The 16510-nt window shown below is 41.9% G+C and overlaps 1 protein-coding gene across 4 annotated transcripts in view; it reads left to right on the forward strand.

Annotated features, from left to right (window-relative positions):
- The window catches only part of SOBP (sine oculis binding protein homolog), a 139252-nt gene extending 123621 nt beyond the window's left edge, over positions 1-15631 (forward strand). For all 4 annotated transcript variants that reach the window (XM_083608300.1, XM_083608302.1, XM_083608301.1 and 1 more), the window contains one exon: positions 13687-15631. The gene's annotated coding sequence lies outside the window, so the exon portion shown is untranslated. The remainder of the gene's footprint in view (positions 1-13686) is intronic.
- Positions 15632-16510: the final 879 nt, after the last annotated feature.

Consider the following 16510-nt stretch of genomic DNA (forward strand, 5'->3'; position numbering starts at 1 on the left):
TTAAGGCTGCAATTCTAGACACTTACCTGGGAACAAGCCCCACTGACTCAACTCAGTAGTTATGCAGTAGTTACTTATGAGTAACTACTGTAAGAAGCCACTGTAAAGGTATTTTATATATACATACGTGTATATTATTTATATATGTGTGTGTGTGTGTGTGTCTTTTAGTTCAGCACCCTTAACAAGTCATTACTTTTTAAAAAAACGAATACGTTCATCCAAGATTTGGCCTAAAGAATCTCCTTGGTGTTTGATATCTCAGATTTGAAGTTCCAGTCCAATACTGCTCTCCGGATGGATTCAGAGCCCCATTGCTCACATCTAAATGATGGACGTCTATATGATGTCTTCCTGCTATGTTGCTGCCACCATGACTAATTATGTTTATCATACACATATACAATGCATACAGTATGTTTGTGCATGTTCACGTACCACACAATTACAATTGTGCTGGGTGTGAGTAGACAGTATAAGAGGAGTTATGGGGAGGGGCCCACAAGTCTGTAATATCTGTATTTTGGCTTTGGATAGGGTTATTATAAATTTCTGGACAGATCCAAACACCAGTGATGCAAATAAATTATATGTTATCCAACCCTTAGACTTAACTATTTCCCATACACCTGGGAGGGGAAACTGCTTATTTTCCCATAATATTTAAAATATCAGGAACTGTTCATATGAACAATTCTGATGTATCCCACTTGTCAGAAATATAGTATATAGGTTTTATTTAAACCTTCATGTTACCCTATATACTGAAAGATGATTCAAGTTAATATTTGGGTTTGTATATGCACACCTATAGTTTGTATAAGAAATGTGCTGTAGCATGTAAAATAGTTCAGTGTTTTGATTCCCTATTTCATGTAAAGCTAACCCGTCATTAAATTGCATTGATCTTCCATTACATTCCTCATATAGCATCTGTGTCTTGTCAGGTCATGTTCCTTCACTTAACTGTTTATTATAAAATGTGAATGCTTAGGCAAAGCAGAACCTTGGTATGTTTTAAGGATTTTGTTTACAGACATGTCTTATTTTCTTCTCCTCCAGGTAATTCTGTATAGAAACTTGTAGACAATAATTTGACACTGGACAAATTGCCGTTAGAAAATTATTGATAAAACAAAATGATTCATGAGTTATTTCCAATATAGAGGCCCACAAAATATTTTATGTGAAAAATAACAGCGAAGGCATTACCATGAACAGCTTTTGTCCTATTATTTTAACAATCTGGTATTATTGTCTATCGTCCTAAAAGTTCTTTTTGAAATATGTTGTTGATATTTTCATTTTCCAAGTAGAAGTTCATTGTTCTGTTTTCTGAGGGGACTCTGTAACATCAGTTAGACATTTGATGTTAATTCATAGCTTAGAAGGCCTTACTTTGTATTCTAACACTCATTTTTATCCCCTATTTATGACACGTAGGGAGTAGACCATTTTAGGCAGGGATCGGTGATGGTTTTCAGTTTTCCAATACCATTCATTTGCTAGAATTGTGTTGTTTTTTTCTGCATCTACAGCTTGGCCAAAGAAATTGAGCTGGTGCAGATTGTCAGTCTCCACTGAAGACCATATGGAGTTTAGATCCTGTATCAGCTGGGGGAGTTCTAGGAATAAAAAGCTGAGTTACTAAATTATCTCTTATATTTCCAAGAAAAGAGGAGTGAAGTCTTTCACAATACAACCACAAGACCTCTTGTGTACAAATTCAGCAATGCATCAACGTTCTGCAGACAGAGATTAAAAATCCAACTACAAGATAATAATGGTTGCGCAGACAGTGCCAATGAAAGAGAGCAACTGTCCATCATCACTAATTCAGCAACTCCACCACTAATTCCACCTCTTTCCTTACAATTTCCTTTCTCATAGCACACAAAAGAGTGCTGAATCTGAGATTTTGGGGGTCATCAGCAAAGTGCTTTTAGTGTTCCTCTTATTCTGTAATGAGGTAGGGCATGCAAACAGTAATTCTCTCATGCTCTCTTCAGCCTTCTTGCATATCAACATCTACAGTGAGGCTAGTAGCCCCTTGCCTGTCTTAGGAGAGCTCCTACAAGTGCCATGCACAAGGAATGCTTCTCGAATCAGGGAAGGGTTGTGTGTGTGCATCAGAGTTAGCAGTGGCTAGCCACAACCCAGTATTCTGAGTGTTTTGCATAATTTGAATTATGATTATTTTTATATGCAGGTTTTCCCATAGGTTAATTTGCTCAGTGTTCTACAGTGGTTTCATGAATGTGTTAATTGTTTACCAGTATTGCAGGTTTTAAGGTTGTGTGGGTCCCTCTCATGTTTTACATTAATAGACTTCTTTGTGCAGAACCTTCTCTTATTTGTAGCTTGTACTTACATAGTTGAATACATCCCTTATGATTTTAACATCTAAGTAGGTGCACTAGCAGGAGCCTGCACTATGAGTCCTGCTAATACTACAGGACTTTTCCCCCTTCTGTCCCCATGCTTCCCCCACAACTGGCCTGAGGGGGTGTCTGGAGAACCAGCAAAACAGTGCAAAGGGGAGGAGAGGTGAGATGTTTCTATCAGGCAAGCTGAAAAGTTTGCACTGAAGGAACAGTGGGAAGAGTACAACATTGAGTTTTTCCTTAGATGCTGTAAGGATGGGTCTCCTTTAATTGTCATGGGTAAGTATCCTGGACAATGCCGGATTTACGTATAAGCTAAACAAGCTATAGCTTAGGGTCCCACTCTCTTGGAGCCTCCAAAAATATTTAAAGGGGGGGAAAACCTGGATGCACATTTCCAAAATATAAGATAAAAAACAAAATGAAACCTACATACAGCAACAGTGTTTTGTGTTGTGTAGGCTCCTATGATGTAAGAAATGTGCCCCGCCTGCTAGCCTGCTCCCTAAAATATCACTCGTTTGCTCATTTCTAACAGCGACAATTTGTTGTTGACAAAGGACAGCTGGACATATAAAGGGCCCCATTACTTTCAGTAGCTTAGGGCCTCATCAAACCTAAATCCGGCTCTGATCCCGGAAGCCTTTTCTGTGTGTATTTTTAAGCAAAAACTATTTAAATGAATGGGAACTGCACAAAATACATTTCCAATGGGCTTTGCTTATGTTAACAAAATTTATTCTATCTACAGTGGTACCTCGCAAGACGAATGCCTCGGAAGACGAAAAACTTGCAAGACGAAAGAGTTTTTCGTTTTTTGAGTTGCTTCGCAAGACGAATTTCCCTATGGGCTTGCTTCGCAAGACGAAAACATCTTGCGAGTTTGTTTCCTTTTTCTTAAAACCGCTTGAGGAGGTGCAGTTGCGACTTGACCGTGCTTCGCAAGACGAAAAATTCGGAAGACAAAAAAACTTGCAGAACGAATTAATTTCGCCTTGTGAGGCACCACTGTATTTCATAGCCTACTGCAATAATAAAATGAGCAGGTATGTCCATGGTAGCATTTCAGTGATACAGAGAGAATCCTAGTTGTAGTAGTTGAAGCCAAGGCAGTCAATACAATAGCACCATTTCAGGCGCATGTCCAGACTCTAGAAGTGGTTTCTAAATGCACTATTTACTTGACACTTGATTATTGGAAATACTAATTAGCAACACATTCCCCACTGACTGAGAAGTTTGGCCATCAGAGTAAAGGCTGTCAAGCTGATACTGCCTGATACAATTCAGACAGCCCACCAAAATTCTGCATGTCCCAGCTTCACAGTGAGAGATTAGGACATGTTGGTTAAAGAAACATTTTTCTGGGTTTAATTGTTTTGTATTTGAGGAAGGAAAAACTTTCGAAATTAACCATGTGAAGTTGGCTGCATCCAAATAGAATTATTTTAATTCTACATTACAAGGAAAGGAGTTGCTAAAATGAAAAAGATTGAATTATACACATATCATTTAGCTGCCATACTGTATCTATCTCTCTCCCCCACCCCTGCCAGTCATCCCCAAAGTAGAAAATTAAATGCCACACTTGACTAAATACTGGACTAGAATCTTGCACATGCAGGAGTCGGCTTTTTGGGACAATATAAAAAACATCATTTGTGGAATACTAACAAAAAATGGATGCAAAAAAGCTTAATCCTGCATATAGTAGAGGATGCAAATAAAGGACTGGCCACAATCGAAGCTGGCATTAGCAAGATGACCAAGTACATTTCCATGGGTACCATTCATGGACCCAGTGAGTTATATGAATCAGCCCTCAGGCATCACTATGTGTTACATGTTTACCCCAAGTTGTTGTGGGGGGATTATTCCCCCCCCCCACAAAAGACCTTTTATTTTCTCCTCATAGAACAACCTTAATATTTATCAGGAAAATGCCAATATGCATTGCTTCATAAGCAGAATATAGAGTAACCAACTGTGCTATACAAATTTTGAAACAAAGATCCTTCAAGGGAAGCCCCTGCCAGTTGCCATTTTAAAATCTGAGTTGAATAACTTAAATATGGGCTTGCTCTTTTCTAGCTCCCCATCCAGTTGATCAGAGATCTTAAGTTGTGGGTCTCAAGTAACTTGAAACAAAAATAAAGCAAATTGCTCCCAGTATAGGATTGCTGGTTGCTGGACAATCATTTTTGGCTGAGAAGGCATACAAAACTTTAATTTATGAAGCCCAAAACTTGCCTTTTAAGCAGCTTTCAAGCTTCAGATCCATGACATGTAACAAAGCAGCCTTCTGAATTCATGCATTAGGCTTTTCCTTTACAACCTTTCTGCTGATATTTTATTTGTTTTATTAAATTTATATCCTGCCCTTCTTCCCAAAGCAGCTCAGGATGGCATATGCTTCTGACAAACTAATGTTTAAGGACACCTCCAACAAAAGGATGCATCTCAGTCAGCAACTATCATGTACCAGGATGCCGATCTTTGGAAGTTATTTTTTTCTTTCCTTCAGACTCATGTTCCTATCTGTGATGGGCTAGTAAACACATATACAGAACCAAAGCCCCAACAGGACTCTTAAAATGAAAAGCATCCTCTGGAGGCTGCTATTCTGAGCAGAGAAAGGACAGGGAAATGTTGCGTAATCCTTCCCCACAACCCATTTTCCCAGTAAAAATCATTGAGTTGGCTTCTGTAGGGTACCAGATGTGCATATATGCAGATAAATATGCACCTAGAATGTTGACAGGTGCAAGAATTGGGGTTGAGAGAGCTGCTTGTGGGCCTTCATAGATGGAGGGACAACTTGAGCAGTGGGAGAACAGTTAAGTATTCCCTTCCCTTACTGCTTTCGCAGCCAGAATTAGTCTATTGAGGCTGCTTAAAAAAAAAAAAAAAGTTTTGGGTTTTCACTACATATATTTGTGTGTAACATCTAGTAGACATTGGAAGAAGTGCCAGTAAAGTCCTGCTCCATGGCAGCCATAAGGGAATAACAGTCAGGAAGTGCTGTAAGGTGCTTGTGGGACTCTCTGTCTCTGCTTTAGCACCGGGAGCCCTGCAACTATTCTACCTCAAACATACTCTTAAACTCCATATGCTAACTTGGAAATGTGTGACTTTAGGAAATGCAACATGGACCACACCATGATAACCAGGCAAGTAAAGTAATTTAATGTAATAAAGAGAACAGAAGTACAATGGTACCTCGTGTTAAGAACTTAATTCGTTCCGGAGGTCTGTTCTTAACCTGAAACTGTTCTTAACCTGAGGTACCACTTTAGCTAATGGGGCCTCCCGCTGCCGCTGCGCCGCTGGAGCGCAATTTCTGTTCTCATCCTGAAGCAAAGTTCTTAACCCGCGGTACTATTTCTGGGTTAGCAGAGTCTGTAACCTGAGGTACCACTGTAATACAGACACACAGTTAAACATTAGAAAAATAAATAAGATAGAAGATGCAAACTAGCTCACTGATAATATTGGCTTAGGGCCATACCACACTTTTCCTCAGCAAATCCATAATCTCAACCTCATATTTTGCCAAGAAAAGTGTGGGGTTGGGGGCAGCCACAGAGGCTGATCGGTGGGTGGAGGGACAGGAATGTATAACCCTTCCTTAACCCTCCCCTGAAAATGCTCCATATTTCCCACTCAAATCCGATTTTGGAGCCTCGCCGCTAGGAGCGGGGAACACAACTTTATGTATGAGGGCATTTGCCAAGGGAAATCAGTGAGCAGGAGATGAATTAAGTCCCCAGCCCCCATCATAAGAATCAGGAAGAAAATACAGGATTAGGAACTGTTTTCCTCATAATGTCTAATTCTACCCTAATCCTATGAGGTCAGTTAGTCTAAGAGACAGCAAGTGGCTTAATGCCATCGGACTGAATTTCATGACAGGGTATTTGAATGTGAGCTTCCAACATCCAAATACAATTATCTAGCCACTATTCCATTCTGGCTCACCTTACTTCTGATTTGCTTGCCCAACCTATTTCTTCATTATTGGCCATTTATGTATCCCATGGCAGTTGTCCAGATCCAATGTGATCTGTTTCCTGCAAAAAGCACTGCTTTATTTCTCTTTCAAACCTAGAATCTGTCCATTGGATGTGCTCAGACTAAATAAAAACCAAGTAAATATTTCCCAGGCTAGCACCATTTATGGATTCTTAGTATGGTGGACCAGTTCTCCTTCTCCCAAACCATCTTCACTTTGGCTTAAAGCCCAGCAAAGTTCTTGGCTATTTTTGATTAATGCAATTATGGAAACCACGGGCATAATTGAACAGCGACAGCTGGAATTGAGAACACAGTTAAAACTCCACATGCGCATCAGGGAAAATAAAAGTGAAGTGGCATCTATGTCCTTCAATATGCAAACCTGGAAAGAGATAAGACTAGCCGTTCTTTAAGCACTTTAACTAGATAGATTGTTGTCTCAGGTTTGTCCTTAGGCCACAGTGTCAGCAAAGCCTACAACACATTATTATATCAGATTTGAGCCTTATTGTTCAGTTATGCTGTGCGTTGTCCATCAGGTACCTTGTGTGATTTGTTCCCACTATGTGAAAGGTGTTTGTGGCTGGAGGTATGTTTGTTGCACCAGAAAAGGAATGCAAAAAAGGTAAATATGAAAACTATACAAGCCAGAGAAAGAGTCTGAATTTGATACCTAGCTAAGTAATCTATGTTTATTTAACTCTGTGATGACCAGTCTGCTAAACTCCCAGTGCATCGGCTTACAGCAGGTTTAGGTCCCCTTTCTCCGTCTTATATCCAAGGATTTATTTCTCTAGGCCTCTTCGTGGTATTTGAAAGTATGATATTCCTGTTTAACTTGTGCCTCAGTTTGTAATAAGATCCACCCTGCAGCTGGATTAGTTTTTCAAATGTTCCTAAAATGTTGCTTAAATTTAAGCCAACCTACAATAACAAATTATGTAGAGACAAAAAGATCAAACTGAATTTGTATTTTTTATATAAAAAAATCCTCCAGTCCCCACCCCCAATTAAATTCCAGTTTTCAATCCTTGTTTTGAAAACTCAGACTGTGTAACAAAACCTTTCCCTTTGGAAGTGCAGACACGTAGGAGCTTGGATAGTGTAGAATGAAGCAAACAATCAGACTTTGATTTGTCTGCAAAGTTCTGCATCTTAACAACCTATTAGTATGTTCACCCTATATTTAGAGTAATTTTAAGCTACTTATGAGGAGCCTATGTGGTTAAGTGTAAGCCTTGCTGTCATTGTGAACTACAGTACGTGTGCTGTTGCCTTAGACAGCTGTATGTTTTGTATGAAGCTACCATTTCAAAGTTTATTTGTTTGTGTGTTTGTTTGCTCATTTGTTTGCATGTTTTTCATCAAAAGACTCCTTTTTCACAGGCATTTTGATGTATGAATGGTTATATGGAAGAGGTGAACAGTGAGTTCACTGCAGTTTCATACATTGCTATTAAGCTTCTTCACTTTAAATATGGATGTCATGCTATTCTGCATGTGTGTTAACTCAACTTTTTATGTAAAGGGAACCTGCAGAGCAGCCCAAAGTTTATCCCATATCAGGTGCCAACTCCCTTGGGCCCTGGCTGCCCAAGCAGCCACAAATTTTCCCATGAAGGGGCTGGGCACCCACAAATATTGGTGCCAGGGCCATGCATGCTGCATGGCACCCACAGTCCCGAGGCCAAGCTGGCACTCCTGACCCATATATCACCAAGTCATAGGCCTGAAAGAAACATGTTAGCTGAGTTTGGCCTTGCATGTTTTTAGTAAGTTAACCTTTCTCTAGAATCCAGATATATAGAGTCTAGACATCAGTGCCTATCTTTCCCCTGGCCCTCCTGCTAACCTGATGCTGTTCATAATATCTAGTCAGAACCACCAGGTGACTCGCTGTTCAGGAAGTGTACCCACTGAGGCCCTGGTGGTGCTCATAGTAATTTGAGCCATGGTGCTATTTGAATCACAAGCAGTCATGATTAAACAGTGGGACTGAAAGATCAGGTCCTAAAGTTGCCGTCTGGTGTAAGGGAAATGGACACTAGTATTATGACAGACAACCTAGATGTTTGGTCAAATAATGAAAGATGGGGTGCTGTGCTCAGTGTTGCCCAGAATAATTCCGTGGGAGGTTAGACTTATTCACAACATGCACACAGCTACAGCGCTCTTCCCAAGAACTTTATTAGCCGCACGCAGCACAAAACAGCATTGCCATTTAAAAATGAATTGGGGCATTTGGTTGCATTTTTTCTTGCTTGAGAAATCCTTCATACGCCAGCCTGCAGGCATATGTATCTCTTGACAATGCCACTTGAATGCCTTTGCATGGTACTTAAATTCCAAGGCAAGGGGAAACATGCATCACACCTATTATGCAATCGTACGAGTGCCAGGATCCTTAAGCAGAGTACCAGAATGCAGCTGCCCCACTACTCCCATTTATCTGACAAAGATCTGACCTTGAAGCATTTCAACTAGAGGAAACCCTCCTGTGAGCAGAAAGTATTTCAATATCCATAGGCTTCTACCCATGTTTAATTATGGACCATCTATAGCACAGCACACATACAGTTGTCACCTTCACCTCTCCTGAGTCATAATCTAATAAAATGGAGGGGAAAATATTTATCCCACTTCTGTAGTGCATGAGCTACACAAAATAAGTAGCAGCTCTGTATGTCTAACCTGATCCATGTAAACCAAGGCACTAGATGTACGGAACTGAAGACAATGCGTGTTAATGGCGGTTGGAATTGAGTAAGAACTCTCTGAGCTAAACCACACACTGACTATTTCCATGGCTCCCAGCTTGTTGTTTCTCCCAAAATAATATGTTGTTGGCCTGGCTTTGCACTTGGAATGTTTCTCCCAGCTCCAGTGATGTGGTGTCATTTATATCACTTTATGGGGAAGGAGGGATAAATCACCAGCTGTTCAAAAGGGAAGGCTTTAATGGAAAACCTTGAACTACTTTCAGGGTTTTTAAGAAGAACAGAATTCATGCACATAACAGGCAAACCCGAAGCGTTTACAGGGGCTGCCTCAGCTTCACGCTTGTGGTCGATGACCTCAGCAGAGCCTCCCTTAGAAAATTATGGGCTTGACTTTGCTCCGAGCCCATTTCTGTCCCAAAGGAGCCAGGCGTATTCCGGTTCTTTGTCACCAACAGCATTTACATTCATTGCTCTGTTGGATCAACTACTGCACTGCAGCACGTTAGGGAACGGTAATCTGCTAGCCTGCGTCAACACATTCCCAATACTCAAAAGCAAAGAAGGCTGGGTTGGGGGGTGGACAGGAAGAATCGGAGGAAAACCCATTTCCCCAAGTTTTCGCCAATTTATTGGAAATAAATCAGAAAAAACAGTCCCCACCAAAACAAACTCTGTTTTCCCCTGAGCCCTCACATAGAGATTCAAAAAGTAGAGACTCAAAATATCTACCTTGTGTTGTAATACTGACAATACAAGTTGTTGGTAGTGAATCATAACATTAATATGAATTGGATTAGGAAGCGATTATTTGCTTGTTAGCACACTGGCAAGGCAGAACCTTTAAATGCAGGTAGTTTAAGGAAAGAGAAACAGCTACACACGTTACATGTGCCAAGACACACCACTGCCTTGACCTTAAATGCACGTGTCCCTCAGGTTTAAAGGGCAAGTCTACATTTGGCTTCTTTGGGGCACCAGGTGTTCCTATTTAGCTTGCATCTGATCCCAGCAACCTGAGCTAAATCCACAATGCTGTCTCATCTGTCTAAATAGCAAATGGGAATGAAAGCAAATCTACCAGAGGCTGCTGCATCTATATGACGCAAGCTGCAACGCTGGCACGGGATTTCCTAATAACCTATGGTTCCATTCTTTTGGTGGCAACAGCTCTCTCCCTTCTGTAGTGGTATTAAGATGTCACACTGGAAACATGAATATTTTCTGTGCAGGTACACCTTGTGTTTCTTGCAGTTTCTCATCAATCAGTTGATTGGCCAGTGGAATAGGCCTACATTTTCAAGGCCCTAAAGCTTGAACTATTATAGGGGTTCCTTCGCAGCCAGCAACAAGGTCTAGGAAATCACTGTTTTCTTCAATGAGGTTGTTCCATAATAGATTGCCACATTTTATTTTATTTTTGTAATAAAAACACCTTTACTACTGCATGACATATTTTGAATAAAATTGTTGTACTGGATTATCTGACATGTCAAAGGCACGGGTGTAAATAAGACTTTTCCAGCTATGGGGTGTGTGTGTGTGTGTGTACGTGCGCGCACACACACACATACACACAAATTAGGGAAATGTTATATACATGCATGATGCATCATAAAATGATTTGAGTCATGCGACTTGTATTGGGTCTACTAGACCCAATTTTTAAAAAGTGATGTGGACTAAAGTCACTTCTGGGGCACCTATGAGATTGGGGGACCCTGAAACTTAAATTTCATTAGTTTCATAGGAGATCCACCCCTGGGACTAGGTGGACTGTCAGCATCCCAAGGAAAGCTTGAAGTAGTGCAGAAAGGAAGATAACTGCCCATGCCACGAGTTTGATGAATCAGTAAGATCAGTTCAGATTTTAGAAGATGGTGGAAGAACCATGAGGCCCAGCATTGGCACTAGGCATCCTTGGGCCCACCACTGATGGGTTCTGGGCTCACTTTAAAACAACAACAACAGCAGAACAACAATCTTTTTTTTTTTTTTTTTTGGTGTAGAATGGGTTGATCTAGCCACTGCCAGGTAAGCCTGCCATAGACAGCACCCTCCAACATGAGGTACATTAGGCTCAGTGACTGGCCCAATGATGTTCATGACTGGGTGGAGATTTGAACCTAGGTCTGTCCAGTCTAAATCCAAATTCTAATGACTATGCCACACTGGTAATTTAGCACTAAAGTCCTGAACCCCTAGCCTACCTGGCAGCAAGTCAGTATGTCAAGTCCAAGTCCAGGGGTCAAGCCACACAAGCAAAGTCCAAGGGTCAGGAAACACAGTCTAGGGACAATCCAAGTAGCCAGGTCTGCAGTCCAGCAGTCAGGATACAGTGCAGAATCAAACCAGCAGCACAGTCCCATAGAGGTTGTCCAGGATCATCCAAGCCAAGGTCTATCAGCATGGACAGCTGAGCAGACACAGCCCCTCAGCTCTGCTTCCCTTTTGTACTTTGCTGATTGCAGCATCTGTTCCAAGCTTCCTCCAGTTGAGGAATCACACCCCTCCTCCCAGAGCTAGGGAGCTGGGCTGTGGGCCCTTGCTTGCCTCAACATCCTAGAGCACCCTCCTGCTCCTCCCTACACCTTGGAGCCCACCATGTTCATGGGGACAGGGGCCCCTCTGGCTCTGGTGATGAGTCCTACTGCTTTCATTCCTGTGTACTAACCGCCGTCACCTCGTCATCCCTCGCCACCCTGTGAGTACTTTCTTCCCCACCCCCAGCTTGCCCCAGTGTGTCCCAGTCCTGGCTACACCCCTCACTTAGATCCTCTTCCTCCTCCCCTTTGTCCTGTCAGTTTTTGACATAAAGCATGCAACCAAAAGGGCAGAGCCCAGCCTTGTTGATACAATGTAACTGCTCAGGGTAAGACACTTCTCAAAAATTAGTATTAACATTAATGCTTCTTTAGTTTCCCTGGTACTGATTCTAATTTATCTGGCTGCAACGTCACTTTATTAAACTTAATAGTGGAACAGCAGGCGACAGATTTGGAGTGGCTCAAAAATAAGCTGTGCTAATTCCTGTTTTGGGGGGAAGTAGCTTGGCTTATTTCAGATAATGAGTTGCTTCTGGAAATAGAAGGAGAGGATTGTTTGGCTCAAACTGTGGATAATATAATTGTGGAATTAATATTGGTAAGTCTAGAGAAAATCATGTGACAAGTCTAGAGGCGTCATAGGCTCCAACTCCGGGGGGAGGGAGAGACAGTTTAAACCCCCCAGTGTTTTCTTTTTTAGGGTGGCAGGGCCCCTCAATGTTCAGAGGATGTCATGTCAGGCCTCCCTAATTGTCTGGAGAAGCTGGTGCCTCTGAGTTTGTTTCCCCCCTAGAATACTGAAGGTAGAATGATATAGGCATCACTGCTCACAGTGAGCACATTCATCTCACTACTGTATCTGGTCCAACAATTTTGCAGAATGTTTTAGGGTCCAACTAATTCACCAGACCTGTTTGGCCACAGGCAATAAAATATGCTACCTGTTGCCTCATCATACCACTGCTATCTATCTTAAAAAGTGTTACCTGTTTCCTGCCTAAGACATGGATGTTACAGCTCTCCACATCAGAACCATTCATATATCTAGAGGTCTGGAAAATAAAATTGCATAGGTTCTACACCTTCATTTCCTAACCAGGAAAAAGAAGGGCTATATTTGTTTCTCAGGTCAGAACCCACCAAACACTGAGTGGGATTCAACTACTGTAAATTGTTATGTGCGTGGAATGAGGTCCACCCACGCAATAGGACATCACCCCTTCACCTCCTGCTAAATCAACTCTGGAGAGTTGGGGGAACCCCCAGCACAAATTTAGGGGCCATGTGGGGGCACACAGGGGGAGAGGGAGAAAAGCCCAATGGTCTGTGTAGACCTTGTTTTGTGCATGCTTATCCCTCTTAGTAGGAACGTGGGTGGCGCTATGGGTAAAACCTCAGTGCCTAGGACTTGCCGATCATTTCCGTGTGCTGCGCTGGTGCTGGCTCACCAGCTGCAGCTTCGTCACGCTGGCCACGTGACCCGGAAGTGTCTTTGGACGGCGCCGGCTCACGGCCTCTAGAGCGAGATGAGCACGCAACCCTAGAGTCGGACACGACTGGCCCGTACGGGCAGGGGTACCTTTACCTTTACCTATCCCTCTTAGTGCAATTCTGAATTCCACCTGTGGGTCCTAAGCGCATCCTGTGGCTGTTTCAATAGGATTTCTATGAAAGCATCAATCCAGTATAGGTTGTGCCCCAAAGGTTATTTCAGGTCTCAAGATGAGAATATCCATTTCATCAAGTAAAAGGAGCAGGAAATAGTATGTGAGTTTTGTACTTTTCTCACACTGCAAGTTGGCCGTTCATCACCTGCTACCATTTTGTACGCCAAAAGGAAAAGGTGTAATGTTGTGCTGACACATTTTCATGGTATCAGAGCCTAAGTAGGAAAACTGTAAATGTGTCCTTCCCAGGTGGTAGCAGGCATGCCCAGGGTCTGATCAGAACATGCCATCATTCCCACCTGCGATGAATCATAAGGATGCAGGGTGGACACTGACTTGCCTGCCTTTGTTTTTACAGGAATGCTCACTTTGACAGGGTACCTTGCATGGAGAAAGGGAGCAGAGCAAACCATGCTACTTCACCAAACAACACCAGCTGGTCCACTCACCACCCCTTCTGGTTAAAAGTCCAGCAAGCAAAGCCACTTCCCGCCATTAATTCTCTCGGAGGGAAGGCTGAATCCCTCGGGTGCCTTTGGCTCAGAAGACTGTAAGCACATCACGGACCCCACGAAGTACGCTCAGCATTCCGACTACCATCTCCCCTTCTCCCTTTTCCCTTTGGTTTCTTGCCGACAGAGGATTTTCCTCTTGATTTCTAAAGCCACATGGACCAATGTATGTACTTTTCCCCCTCACTGACTTCAAGGTTCAGATATTTGAGGCTGGACAATGAAATGGATTTTTTCTCTCTCTCCCAAAAACTGCTGTGGTTTTGCTGCTACACTAAGAATTGTGATTTGCATTGTATGGTTTCGGACCTATTCGCGTTTTTTGATGGGAGGGGGGATGAAGGGGTTATACTGGAGTTATTGACACTTCAGCGTCATCTCTATCTCCTGCCCATGATGCACTTTTAAATGAAGAGTTATTAGAATATTTTATTGGCTAATATACTTTTTCCCCCCTTGTTATTTTTTACAAAGGCCACCTTTATCCTTTTTAACGCCATATTTTCAGTGTTACACTTTTATGGCTTTTTTAATTTTTATTTGACAGAGTAAGAAGCAGCATGAATAGTTTATACTGTGGTTTTTCAGAGACTGAATGCCAAGAGAACTCAGTAAATGTTTATTCCTCTCAGCTTTCTCTTTCAATTCCCCTAAATAGCACCCCATTTGGGAACAGAGCAAGAGTGTTGAACTAAAGACCAAAAAAGAAGAAGAAGAAGGAGAAGAAGAAGAAAAGGGATCCCCTCAAGGTGTAAAACTATCTGGGGGAAATATTTTGCTGGGTGTTATGAAAGACTTGGATGAAATTTCAACCCTGATGGTTTTTCAGTGATCCAGGAAGCCAGTGAGACAATCTCGCCAGATGCAGACCCCTTTCATGATAATTAGAAAGGTATGGCCAAGCCAATGAAAACACAGGGGTAAAGTGAGAAGAGAGCCCCCATGATTCTGTTTCACTGTTTGCTTTCTCCTGTCATGGTTAAAAAGAAAATGTGCAATTCGATCCTCAGTCGGTGGGTGGAGGATAACAGGGTAGAATTTACTTGTGTGCACTTGTATAGTTGTAGCCAAGAGTCCAAAAGAACACTAGAGCATGTATGCCGGCACTGATTTGGTAAAACAATTGTGGAGTATCCCATTCTGACAAAATACTAAGGTGGAGGGGGGGAATGGGGAGGGGGGATCATTAAAAAAAAAAGTTCAAATCACCTTGTGATCCAGTGTAACTGTTTACTAACTTGAATAAAGCAATTGTTCACGCTACAATGCCCGGAGTACACCTTTACTACAAGGCTATTGTAATTAGCATACAGGAAGCAGTTTGGACAGGGCGTGCTTCAAAGAGTCGCGGGGCGGGGCAGGGTTTTAAAAGCCAATCAAACCCGAGCCTTATAGTAATGGTGTACTGAGGGCACTATGTACATACTGTATTTCTATATTTTCCTTTGTACAGATTCACTTAAGTCAAGCTACTGTTTTACAGGTGCTCCTTATTTATTAGGGCTGTGAAGGCTTGGAAAACTACACCCGACGAGCAAGCTCGCTTTTTAAAAAAATAAAATAAATGAAAAATTAAAAAGGTGAAGGACTGGAGGGAGGGCAATGGGGGGAGGGGGGAAGAGCTCATGAGCCTATGGATTGATTTCAAAACCTAACAGAGACAAATTTCTATGGGGAAAACGAAGCACTTTTAAGATGCTTCTGGTTGTTCTGGGCTCACACCATTTTTTTTTCTCCCTGACTGGTGTCAGATTTATTAAAACAAAATAAATCTCCAAGTTTAAAAATGCACTTAGCTGTGCTGTTGTTTTCCTTTTTATATATAACATCTGTCCACAAAAAAGGTCTTCGTTTCTCACTAGAAGTTGACAGGTATAATGGATATGATCAAAATCCAATATTTCATCTAAAAAGAATATCTTTACTTAAAAAGCTGTTTAGGAGGGGGGCTTAGTTCTCTGTTCCTCCTTGGTGATCTCATTCCTTCTAATCTTTTAGCTTTTTTTAGCAAAACTGGAAAAAGCATTTAACTGGAAATACAGGCTCTTTCTCACTCACTCACTCTCACTCACTATCTCACTATCCCTGGTTTGGTGATGCTCCAGACCCCTCTCTGTGCTTTGCCAGACTAAGGGCTAATACACAAATTACTTCTCCATTCTTGTACAAGGAACAATTCTAGACTTTTTCACCTCCTAGCCTACCTAAACTTGCCAGTGTTCTTCCACATAGATGCGTATGTTTCATTCTGGGCATCATTCCTAAACATCTTTCCTTGGCATCTTATCTTTCTACGTACCTTCACTTGGTTAGAAAATGTGACCTTTATAGGAGCTGCTTACATGGCTGTTAACACATTCTTTTCTCTAGTCACTAATACCGTATTGGCCCAAATATAAGCCACACCCGAATATAAGCCACACCTTTAAAATTCAAGGGAGGGAGAAAAAAAGACAATACCCGAATATAAGCCGCTCCCTTAAAATTCCGCAGGCACTCACACCCATTCCGTTTTGCCGTATGTCTGTTTCAGCAGCGATATTGTAGAAGCCCATTTTTGTAAGGTTGTGAATTTAAGCTGCACTTTAACTTTTCACGGTCGTAACTGGAGGGGGGGGGAGAGTGCGGCTTATATTTAGGCCAATACAGTAGATGCTGATCGAGGCCCAC

This window comes from Podarcis filfolensis (assembly GCF_964270895.1).
Source record: "Podarcis filfolensis genome assembly, chromosome: 3".
Taxonomy (NCBI): domain Eukaryota; kingdom Metazoa; phylum Chordata; class Lepidosauria; order Squamata; family Lacertidae; genus Podarcis; species Podarcis filfolensis.